Below are 11,165 nucleotides of genomic sequence, written 5' to 3' on the forward strand. Positions count from 1 at the left end.
AGGGAATATTTCTAAAGAGATACTTGCCCTGGTGTTCCCAGGATTAGCTCATTGAGAGACTCAAGTTGTTCTTTGGGTCCCGCCCCGACCCCATTTGATTGTAGAAAGCTGTCAGGGGAACATGAGTTCACTTGGGATAAAATGGGTAGTGGAAGTAAACAATTCAATACACTTGTCATGGAGAAGCCCCTGCTGGTGGCCAGGGGACCTTGGGTGGCTGGTAGCATCTCAGGCAGGTGGGATGGGCAGAATCAGAGTCCCCACACCCTGGAGGATGGAGGGACAGGCCAAGTTTCTTTCCCTAGAGTTTCGGAACTGCCTAACTGTGGTCTTTCGGTCAGAGACTGGAGAGGAGCCACAGGCCGTCATGACAAGGTCTGCCAGTGGCTAGAAACTCTGAGTCAGCCCGCAGCCTCAGTGTTCCCATCTGGGCACTGGCCCAGCCCTGCCTCCAGGCCATTTGCAGATAATTGGGGTCAGAGGAGGGCAGAGGATCCCAGGAATGTAGGTTCCTGGGCCCCTGACCCACCTCCCATTTTCAGTGCCCTCCCCTTGGAGATGGTCACCCCCTGACAATGCAGGGCATAAAAAGCATCCCCCACCCCATACTTGGCCTCTCAGCAGGGGGCACCGTGGTAGGAAAGGCACCTTTAGAAAGGCTCAGAGAGCAAACAGGTGAGGTGAGTCACTCGGAGGTGGTGTCCTGGTTATTAGGCTCTCCTCTCTTGAGGCCTATCAGGTGCTTTCATGCCATGGTATCACTTAACCCTCCTTCCCAAGGAGGCAGAAAGGACAAGGCTTATCATCCCCAATTTGCAGTTGGTGAACACAAGCCCCCAAGGGGTTAAGTGACTTGCCCAAGGTTATAGGATCGGCTGCAGATCTGGGCATGGAATCCAGGTGTCCTGGTCCATGATCTAAGCCTCCTGAGTCATAGTCCAAGGTTACTTTGCCTGTACCTCATAACAAAGGCGGCTGTGTTCAGGAAATCAGTTCTAGAGCGAAGAGATGGTTTCTTTCCCCTTGGCCAGAATTTCTTGGGAGACCCTGAATATGCTCAGATTGGGCTGAAGGGCCTGTCTAGATCTTCCTAAATCTCTCCTGGGTCACACCCAGGCCTGGGGGCAGGAAACTTTCTGGACAAGAGCGGGTCACTTTTGCCGGTGTCCTCCTGACTTAGGGGACCCTGAGCGCCACTGTGAGGCCACTGAGAGGGGCGTGGGCTGTGATGAGTCAACAGTTCACTAGCTTTAGGTTCTGCAGAGGCATCGGCAACCTGATGTGGAGGTGGGATCTGGAGGCATGAGGGGTGGCCAGGTGAACTGGGGAGGGCCTGGAGCCCTGTGGCTGGAGGATTTACCAGTGCGATGCTGAGAGCTCTCCTCTGGCCCTTGGCTTGACTAATAAGAGCTGAGGCTCCCTGTGAGCTTGGCTCTGTAGTTTCCATCTCAATGCCCTCCTCTGCTTCTCCTTATCTTTCCAGTCTAGTTTCCACTTCTTTTCCACTATGAAGCCTTCCTCAAGGGCTCTCTCCTAGTGCTTCCCCTCTGTAGTGCAGAACCACCCCCACCCCACCCCCCAGGCTAGACCCACAGCTGTTTGCTCTCCTGCATCTCCTCTGGCCCTGAGCTCTTCCAGAGCATCTTGTCTTGGCACCCTGCTCCTCTGTCTCCTGCTCCTGTGGCACAGCTACATACCCGGACCTGGAGGGGAGGGACTGACACACACCCAGCGCAGCGGGCCTGGTCCAGGCATTCCACATTCATCAGTGCACTTGATCATCCCAATGACCCTTCAAGGAAGGAAACGGAGGCTGGGGGAGAGCAGCCACTTGTTCAGCTCATTAAGTGGCAGAAGTGGGATTAAACCCAGATATTGCTGAATTCAGACGTGATTCCCTTCACCCAGTTCAATGCTGCCTCTCAAATGCTTGCTTAGAAGAATGTGGGAGAAAGTGACAAAATGGATTATACATCTATGGGACTGAGTCAAGGTGCTGTCCCCTGGCTTGAAAAATGAACCCAACCTGTGGCAGAAGAAGCATTTGTATTTCATTAGATTCAGTTCACTTGTTTGCTTCCTTCTTTTTTCCCAGGAAACATTTTTGCTGCAGTGATCTGTGAAAGGGCCTCAGGGCCATCCCTGTTAGATGTGCCCCTCACTCCCTGCCAATGGAAGGAGCTGCGCCATATCTCTGTGAAGCCAGGAGCCCAGGTGTGAAAGCCACCGTGGGGGATGGAGAGAGGCCTGGTCACAAGGGCTGATCCATTTGGGGACAGGTTGGGCTCTTCAGGTCTGGAAAACCACCAGATGCCGTATCTGTGGCCCCTGACCATAGGGTCTGTGATTCTGTTCTCTGGCATTTATGGAGCAGGGTTGGGGAGAGTGTTGGTCTCCCAGATTAGGAGTAGCTGGTCAGCTCTCGACCACAGGATTTCCCTTGCTTTCCTCCCCTTCTCTCTTATTGCAGCCTCTTCCTCCTCCGTCCTCTCTTCTCTCCAGTCTCTTCCTCTTCATCCCTCTCTTCTGCCCTCTTCTCCTCTTTCTCCTCCTCTCCTTCCTACGTGGACTTCAGCCTTCTATCAGGAAGCCAATTTCTTCATATTGGTTTCCCTAGTCTACCTCCTCCTGATTGGCACTCTCCATCCAATACAACATTCTGTGATGATGGAAATGTTCTAGATCTGTGCTGTCTTATATAGCAGCTGCTAGCCACATGTGGCTATTGAACACTTCAAATGTGGTTTGTGCTGCTGAGGAACTGAATTTTTAAACATTAAAAATTTTTTTGATTAATTTTAATTTTAATTGGCACATGTGGCTGGTAGCTACTGAGCTGGACACCAGAGCTCTAAATGATACGTAGTCCTGGACCCCACTGGAGGTGCCCCTCCTTGTCCAGGCCCTGCCTCTCCCCCAGACCTCTGTGGGACCCAGCTTCCCTCCTGTGCTCAACTTCCTGATCTGTGACCTGTGAGAGGCCACAGAGTTCTGGGCTTGGAGCTGGATGACCCTTAGCGAGGTCTACCCTCTACCTTTTACTGAGGAAACAATTCAGGGCCGCGGCATCCACAGGACCCCGTATAGGCAGTGTGGCTCTGAAACCCGGTTCTCCTGATTCCCGGTGTGAGATACCTTATACCAAATTAAGTCCTTCATTTTCCCAGGGGCTTGGATGTGAATGCAGCTGGGATTTGGAAAAACTGACCCGGGCAGAATTTTCTCTTCTTCCAAGATCTAAGTGGATCATTCTGGGTACCTGGCTGGTGTTTAATAAATGCCTGTTGATGGACCTGTGTCTCCAGGTGAATCTTCTCTCCCTTTCTAGAGGAAAGAGGGGGCAGACCCTGTTGGAGCTTGGTTTATCCCTTCCCTGATCTCCTCTAGATTTCCACTCCTGTCCGGCAGTTAGAAAAGAGGATGCCAGAGGACCCACACTCCCCCATCGCTAAGGGCACGCTTTGCTGTCTCTTAGCTTCCTGCAGCGCCAGGACCCGAGGCAAGGAGTCAGTCTAACTAGGGCCACCACCCTGACAGAGAAATAAACAAGGTATCGGTATTGTACCGAGGGGAGAGGAATTACCTCAAAAGTATCTCAGAAAAGAAGAAAGCCAAATTTTTATATGAGGTGCATGGATCGGGGGAGAGGGAGAAAAAAAAGCCTGGTTAATTAAGTTAATAGGTTTCTTAAAAGAATGCCCTTGTGAGTGATGTTCAACACATCGAAGTGTTGACAAGAAGGTATTTAACTTGACACCCATGCAGCGGGCAGGAGCATGCTCTCGGCTCCGACCCACCTTCTTTGTCTGAAACTTGTAGTAAAACTCAGTGCTGGGTTGTGAAATCTGTCCCAGGGAATCCGTGTTGCAGGGGGTCCAAGGTCAAGCCTCCTGCTTCTGGACACAGTTGGGGTGGATAAGGGTTGCTCCCCTAAACCTAAGTCCCTAGATTAGGAGAGCAGAGGCTGGGGTCCCCGACTCAGAAGCCCACGGAAGCTGATATTCTGGGGGTCCCGGAGGGCCCACAAGACTATTTCTGACTCTTGCAAGTGGTTGGAATGAAACTCTGTCCCTCCCTCCAAGATCCAGTTGCCTTGTGGACCTTGGGTCTGATACCCAGGAACATCTGTGCGGTCCTAGGGCTTCCCTAGCACGATGAACTAGTGGGATAATCTGGGTGAATTGCTGAATATGGATTTTCCCTTTCTCTTAAACCTGTAGTTAGGGAGAGAGGCCCCAAATCACTGGGCTAGTGGAAAGAAGCCTTGCCTTGGAGGAGGAGGAAGGTGTGTGTGTGTGTGTGTGTTTATTTATTTATTATTTTTTTTTTTTGCTGTGCGCGGGCCTCTCACTGTTGTGGCCTCTCCCATTGTGGAGCACAGGCTCCGGACGCGCAGGCCCAGCGTCCATGGCTCATGGGCCTAGCGGCTCCACGGCATGTGGGATCCTCCCGGACCGGGGCACGAACCCGTGTCCCCTGCATCGGCAGGCGGACTCTCAACCACTGCGCCACCAGGGAAGCCCTGTGTGTGTATTTAAAGAAAACTTTGGGTTGCTCTCGTTTGAAAGCACAGGGGCATAAATTACCGTTCCTAAAACAAAGGAGCTTCTCCTTTTGCCAAGCAGCCTGCCTCAAAGGCCCCGGACAAGGATGGGGTTCCTTGCCTGCTGTGGGCTTATCAGCCTGCCTTTCTGCCCAGCTGTCATCCAACCCTCTTGTCATCAGCCATCTCTCATCCACCTTCTCTTTCTGTTACATTAAGCTCAGACTTATCGAGTGATCAGAGTTTTTAGGCTGGGACCTGAATTTCAGGGTCTCCGCCATTGTTACGGTGGCCAGGTTTGTAAAGTGGAAAAATGGTGAAATGAATGTCTTTGTGAAAGAAATTTTCTTTCTTAGATACAGAGCAAAACACTTTGAAAATAAAGTAACCTAACTCCACAGTTGTCTGGTCACCTTGAGGCCACGTAAGTGAGCAATGTGAAAAACCTGAATCAACATCCATGGTTAATGGGTTTCCAGCCTGGCAGAAAGGCTAGCACTGCCCCTCACCTAAAGTCATAGACAAAGGCTGTGTGTGTCTGTGGATGTGGTGGGAAGAGTGGGGCAAATTCGAATTTTCCCTCATTTAAAAATGGCGATCAAGGAAGGCAATCCCTTCTTGCAACAAGAAAGCCTGGGTTAATGCTTTGCTCTTGTTCTTGGCATCAGCCTTTGTTCTGGGGGCTCATTTCTGCTTAGAGAAGCCGGTTCCCATCCAGGCAATCCCACTGTTCAGGAGATGTAGGATTCTGGGGTTTGCACACACTCCTAAGACATTTCCGTTTCTAGGAAAAGGGAACAATTTATCATCTTTCTCCCTAATTCCTAATGCATTAGGACAGAGTATTAAAGAAAAGGCTCCGGGTTGAGTAGGAGCTACCTGTTAATTTCACAGTCAAATTTCCCATTCCTCCAGTACTCTCCCATCCCCATTCTCCATCATGGAGACATATCACGGCGATGTCTCTCCTTTTCCTGATCTCCCAATTTGAGTTTCCTAAGAGCAAACCGAGAGGGTTAATCAGATTCCCCGCTTTCCTGTTTGACGCAGGCAGGTTGCCAGGGAGTAGCCCAGTTCAGCACACTCTTATTGAGTGCCTACCATGTACAGAGCCAGGGCTGGGGGCTATGGGACTGTAGTTCCTGCCCTTAAAAAATTTTCAGCTCACGGGAGGCACAAAGCTGCGTGAATTATCCTTACAGTCCCAGAGAATGCACATGCCCTGCTCAGGGGCCAGGAGGGATCTGAGAGCATCCCAGAAACAGACGGGTTTCCAGAGAAGTCACTTCCTCGCAAGAGTCCCCATTTCCTCCCACCTCCCAGCATTGAAACTGGGGGCACCACGTGGACCTTGACAATGAGTCAACGCAGCAAGGGCAGACTTTTAGCTGGGACATCTTTTCACATCAAACCTTTTTTTGAAAATAGTTTTTCCTTCCTTCGGAGACACCTGGCCAGAGCGAAGCAGACTCCTTAGTTGTGACCAAATACTGAAATCAGATCAGTGATATTGTAATGTGTTTCATAAGGACAGACGCTGCTGGGAGAACTAGAGAGCTGGGCAGCTCCCGTAGCTGCCCAGAGCCTGAGGTTGAACCCCAAGGCAGAACCCTCCAGAGTGGCCACCTTGCCAAAGTCCTTCCCAGCCCACCATTCCTTGTGGAGGAGGGTGGAGGGTGGAAGCCAGGGCCCTGGGCTACTGGCTTTGGTGTGCTGGTGGGAGGGCTGAATACTGGCTTTTGGACCAGACTTCCCCACCCCTGTGTGGGAGGCGTGAGGGGTTAGAGCCGGGAGCCAGGAAGTGAGCGCAGATGGGCTGCCCAGACAGCTGTGTGGGGGACGGAGCATATCTGTCCGGGTGAGTCCAGTGGGGCCCCTCCCCGCAACCACCATGCCAAGTCTACCCGTTCATCAATAGGGTGTGGGCTCAGTTTGGGTCCCAAATGGGGAAAATGGTGGGAAAGGAAAGTCTGAAGGCAGAAGCAGCAGCTAGGGGTCGCTGAGGGGGTATGTTCCCATGAGAAAAAGAATGTCTGAACTCTGGGGCAGAGGAAGGGACGAAGGGCAAAGAGAAACTTAAAAGCAAATGGATCAGATTGCATCTGCCCAGGGTGGGCTTGTGGCTTCCAGGTGGCTCCTGAGCGCCCGGGGTCCGGCATCTCCTCTGAGAAGCTGCCCACCTCCTCGCCTCTCCTGTGCTCCCCAAATGCCTTGCATTGCAGCAATTAAAGTCCCCGAGGTAACTGCTCCTTCTCCTGTCTCACCTACTAGCCCGCGGGTGTACTAAGATCAGAGACCTTATCTTCTTCATCACTGAATCCTCACAGAGTAGACACTCTGGAGAAGTTTGCTAAATGAGGGAGTGATTGCATGGCCTAAATCGACACAAGGTTTCCCATTTAATGCTTTAATTTTCTCTAATTGGCTGTAAATATTGCTGGGGAAGCTTTTCCCAAGTAGACACTCAGAGATCTTTGGGAGATAGAAACTGGATCAGATTCTCATCAGGAATTTGCCTGCGGGCCTGAGGGTAGTTTACCTCTTTAAGCTCTTTTCTAGGGAGCTGAGCACAGGGGAAAGGCTCACTGTTCTAGAAACACACTGACTTGGCATCACGGCCACTTGCATGTCCTCCTTGGGGCAGCTGCTTCCCCCTCTGTGCAAAGCTGTTACTTGCCTGCTACAGAACCAGAGAGGCAGGAATTATGGATCACGTGGACATCCACGAGCAGGGGAGGCTTATAGCTTCCCTGCATCCATCCTCCATCACCTCTCTGCCCGGTTTTCACGGCGTAATAAAAGGAGATGGGAGGGACTTCCCCGGTGGTCCAGCGGGTAAGACTCCACGCTCCCAATGCAGGGGGCCCGGGTTTAATCCCTGGTCGGGGAACTCGATACCGCACGCATGCTGCAACTAAGAGTTCGTGTGCCGCAAGTACGAAGTCTGCACGCTGCAACTAAAAGTTCCCGTGTGCCACAACTAAGATCCGGCACAGCCGATAAATAAATAAATAAATATTCAAAAAATAAATAAATGAGCTTTAAAAAAAAAAAAAAAGGAGATGGGAGTTGGAGTTCCAGCTCTACTGTGTGGCCCCAGGTGAGTCATTTCTCCTCTCTGGGCCTCTGTGTTCTCATCTGAACAATGAAGGCTGGACTAAGGAAGCTCTGAGATCTCTACCAGTTCCTAATGTCACATATCTGGTAGAATGATGAGCAGGGAATGTGGCCCTTGATATTATCACTGTCCCCCAGAGCCTGGGCCGGGGACTTTCCCTTAACTTAGGCTTGTTGGGGGGCGGGTGAGGAAGGGCCCATAAAGCTACTGCTCCACTTGTGGACGCCTGTGTTCACCCACTTGGTGCAAAGGTGACGCTTCCTGGATGAGTTAGTCAAGTCCTGCTTGAAGTCAGAAAGTCTGCGTGAATGAGTCTTAAATGTTTCCCAAGCTTCTACTCCTGTCTTCTATTACCTCGTGGGTGTAACAGAAGTGCCAATAGGGACAAAGGAAGGATTAAAGTCCCAAGGGCTTGGGCCCCAAGTGGGACACGTGTACTCTTCTCTAACGTTATTTTTGCCATCATGCTCATCACCATCACTGTGACCCATTATTAATACTGTTAAGCATTTATTGTTCTTCATTCAGCCAAGAGCAGTGGGTGAGTAAATCAGCAAGAAACTCCGGCCCCAAGAAGCCTGCACCGTTTCGGGCATTTCTCAGGTCAAGGCTGGTTTCTCCAGCCCTTATGCAGGGATTAAATCTGACTCTCAGCAGGAAATGGGGCCCGTGGCTTTGAGTTCCTTTACATGAAAGTGCTGTCCTTTCCGGAGGAAAGGTGTTATAATTCCAAGCTACTTTTGCCGTTGTGTATCTGTTTCTTAGTCACATTTGTAGCTCCTACAGTGCCTTGAACAGGGCACGACCGAAGGGGCTTGCTAAATGCTTATTGAAAATAGTTAATTATAATGATGTCTTATAACAAATTAAGCAGGGGAAGTGGGCCTGGGAGGGCTCTGAAGTGCTTCTGAGCTGCCATGAGCTGAGAAACAGTGTAACTCCTCGTCTGGGGCATCTTCCCTGCTAACTCTTAGAGCCTGGAGCCCTCGGGTTGCAAGGCTAGCAAGGGATTGGCTAGCAAGGGGTTGTTTGGGAGGCAGGGTGGCCAAGACTCAGACAGGAGGTGAACAGCTGGCGCCTCCTTCTGGCCCTGCCGGGCTGGAGCGGGCCTGGGGAGGGCTGGTGCGGGAACCTCAGCCCCTCCGCTCCCAGAATGTCCACCTCCCTCCCACCACCCCAGCCCCTTCACCCCGAGAGAGAGCCCAGCTCAGGAGAGCCAGTGGAGAGCAAGGGAGGCTGTTATGTAACTGATTTAACTCCTTGCCAAACTGGTGACTAATTCAGACCGTCTCGGCCAGATTGGCTCGGCAGATTTGGTGTCATCTGCAGGAGGCCCGGCTGGTTCGTGGCTGGTTCTCACACCCTCTGCTGGAAGGATCTCTCAGCTCCCTTGCTGGCCTGGGCCACCACCAACCTCAACCACGGCTCCATCAGCACTCCTGCCTACCGGAGACCTTCTCCGTAGGCGTCCCATCCCCCAACTTCGTGTCCCTTCCTGCCCTCCAAAAAGAGGCCAGGAAGACAGTTCATTTATGTCTGCCCCCAAGACAGTTCATTTATGCCTGGGGCTCACCGAGGCCCTTCATTTTGCACCTGGTGAGGGCGAAGGGCACTGTGGCCTGCTGCCCTTGGCTGGCTGCTAAGGTTGGCACTGTTGGGTCCAGAACTTGGGGCCCCTCTCCACCACTGCTCAAGGGGAAAGGGCTCCAGGGAACATCTGGCCTCACCCAGTCCCCTGGCCTTGGACCCTGGGCCCTGCAGGTCACAGGCTGCCTGGGTGATGCCGGGAGAGGCCTGGGCTCACTGCTTCGGTTCTCACTTTTCTTTTTTAAGAGGGGGTGCTTGGTAAGCCCAGCCCGTCCCTCCTGCAGAAGGCCGTCCTGAGGGGGAACGTGGAGGGAGGACATTTGTGCTTATTTGGAGACAGTTCAGGGAAAAACACAAAGAAGTGTCCTGACAAGGCCCACAGTATTCATAGACATGAGTGCTGGGGATTAGTTTATTTAATCCTTAACCACACAGCCCTCTGTGGTTGGGATGATTCCCATTTTACAGGTGGGGAAACTGAGGCTGAAAGCAATTGGGTGGTTTGCCAAAGCTGGTAAGTGGCTGAGCTGGGCTTTGAACTCCCTCCCCAGTGGCTTGGGAGCCTAAGCTGGTTCTGATACACTGCCTTCCCATGGCATTCCTGGGATGGGTTCCCGAGGCCGTTGAAAGACTTGTACATCTCAGCAGCTTCATGGCAACTGCCCAGCTAGACCCAGAAAATAATACTACCTTGTACTGCTACTTCCTTCCGCCAAGCCCCACACAGACATGATCTCATTCACTTTCCCACAGTCCCATGTGGGCTAAGGAGGGGGCGGGGACTCTGTTTCCCAGGGAGGAAAGGGAGGCACAGAGAGGGACGCTGGCCTGTTCTAGGTCACAAAGCTGGCTGGCGGCAGAGCTGGGACTGGAAATCAGGCATCCCTGCCCTGGAGGGCGGTTATTTAGCTTGATAAGTATGGGCTAGAATCACCCCCGAGATACAGCAAATTGGGGTGCTTTTCTTGAGGGCTGACTCAGTGGCTGAAACAGCTCCAAGATAGCTGGGCTTGTGTTAAAAAAAGGAAATCTGAGATGCATATAAAGGCAATCTGTATGCCAAGAAAGAGGCGCTGGGACTAGTGGTCACCACACTAGCGCCCCTCCTGGCCAGTCCCGGCACCGTCTCTCTGCTTCCGTTCCCCAGATGCCCTGGGGCTCAGACGCAGCCCTGGTGTGATGGGAAGAACACTGGCTTTGAGGTCATGGAACCTGGAGAGGATATTCACTAGGGACCCATAAATCAGTCATCTCCCCTCTCAGCTTTTCCACTTTTCACTCAAAAAGTGAGGATACTAACTCCATGAAATAGACATTGTGTGTGAAAAACGTCATCAACTATAAAGCCTGCAGAGAGAGAGAAATTACTGGTGTTCCCTTCAGCCCGATCTCATCTCTACTAAAGACCTTTCTAAAAATGGCTTTGAAGCGACAGGTCACACAGCAGCATTGTCCTGGTCAAACGTCTGTCTTCCCTACTGTGGCTTTTCCACTTGGATCTCTGGTACCCAATGTCTGGTCCCGAATCAAATGTTCCCCGGGTGGCCCCATGGGCTCCAGGGCAGGGCTGGCAAACTTTTTGCAAAGGCCCACGTGGTAAATATTTGAGGCTTCGTGGGCCACAGGTGATTTTGGTCACATGTTCTTTGTTTCTTTCTTTCTTTTCTTACAACTCTTTAAAAATGTAAGAAACATTCTTAGTTCACAGGTCTTACAAAAACAGGCCGATCTGGCCCGCGGGCTGTAGTTTGCTATGCCTGGCCTAGTGTAAAATTGGGGGTGGGGGGAGTTTGGAAGTAGAAAAGGCCTAGACCCCCAGTTTTGCTGCTTGCCTGCCTGAGGGCCTTTGGATCACTCTTCACCCTCCCCGGGACTTAGTGAATTGTCTGCCTCCTGGCTGTAATAGTCCCTACTTAC

At 51.8% G+C, this 11,165-nt stretch overlaps 1 protein-coding gene across 1 annotated transcript in view; it reads right to left on the bottom strand.

Annotated features, from left to right (window-relative positions):
• PEBP4 (phosphatidylethanolamine binding protein 4) overlaps positions 1–11,165 on the bottom strand; it is a 217,760-nt gene that overhangs the window by 30,430 nt on the left and 176,165 nt on the right. The gene's annotated exons all lie outside the window — the stretch shown is intronic.

This window comes from Mesoplodon mirus (assembly GCF_964341445.2).
Source record: "Mesoplodon mirus genome assembly, chromosome: 1".
Classification (NCBI taxonomy): Eukaryota; Metazoa; Chordata; class Mammalia; order Artiodactyla; family Ziphiidae; genus Mesoplodon; species Mesoplodon mirus.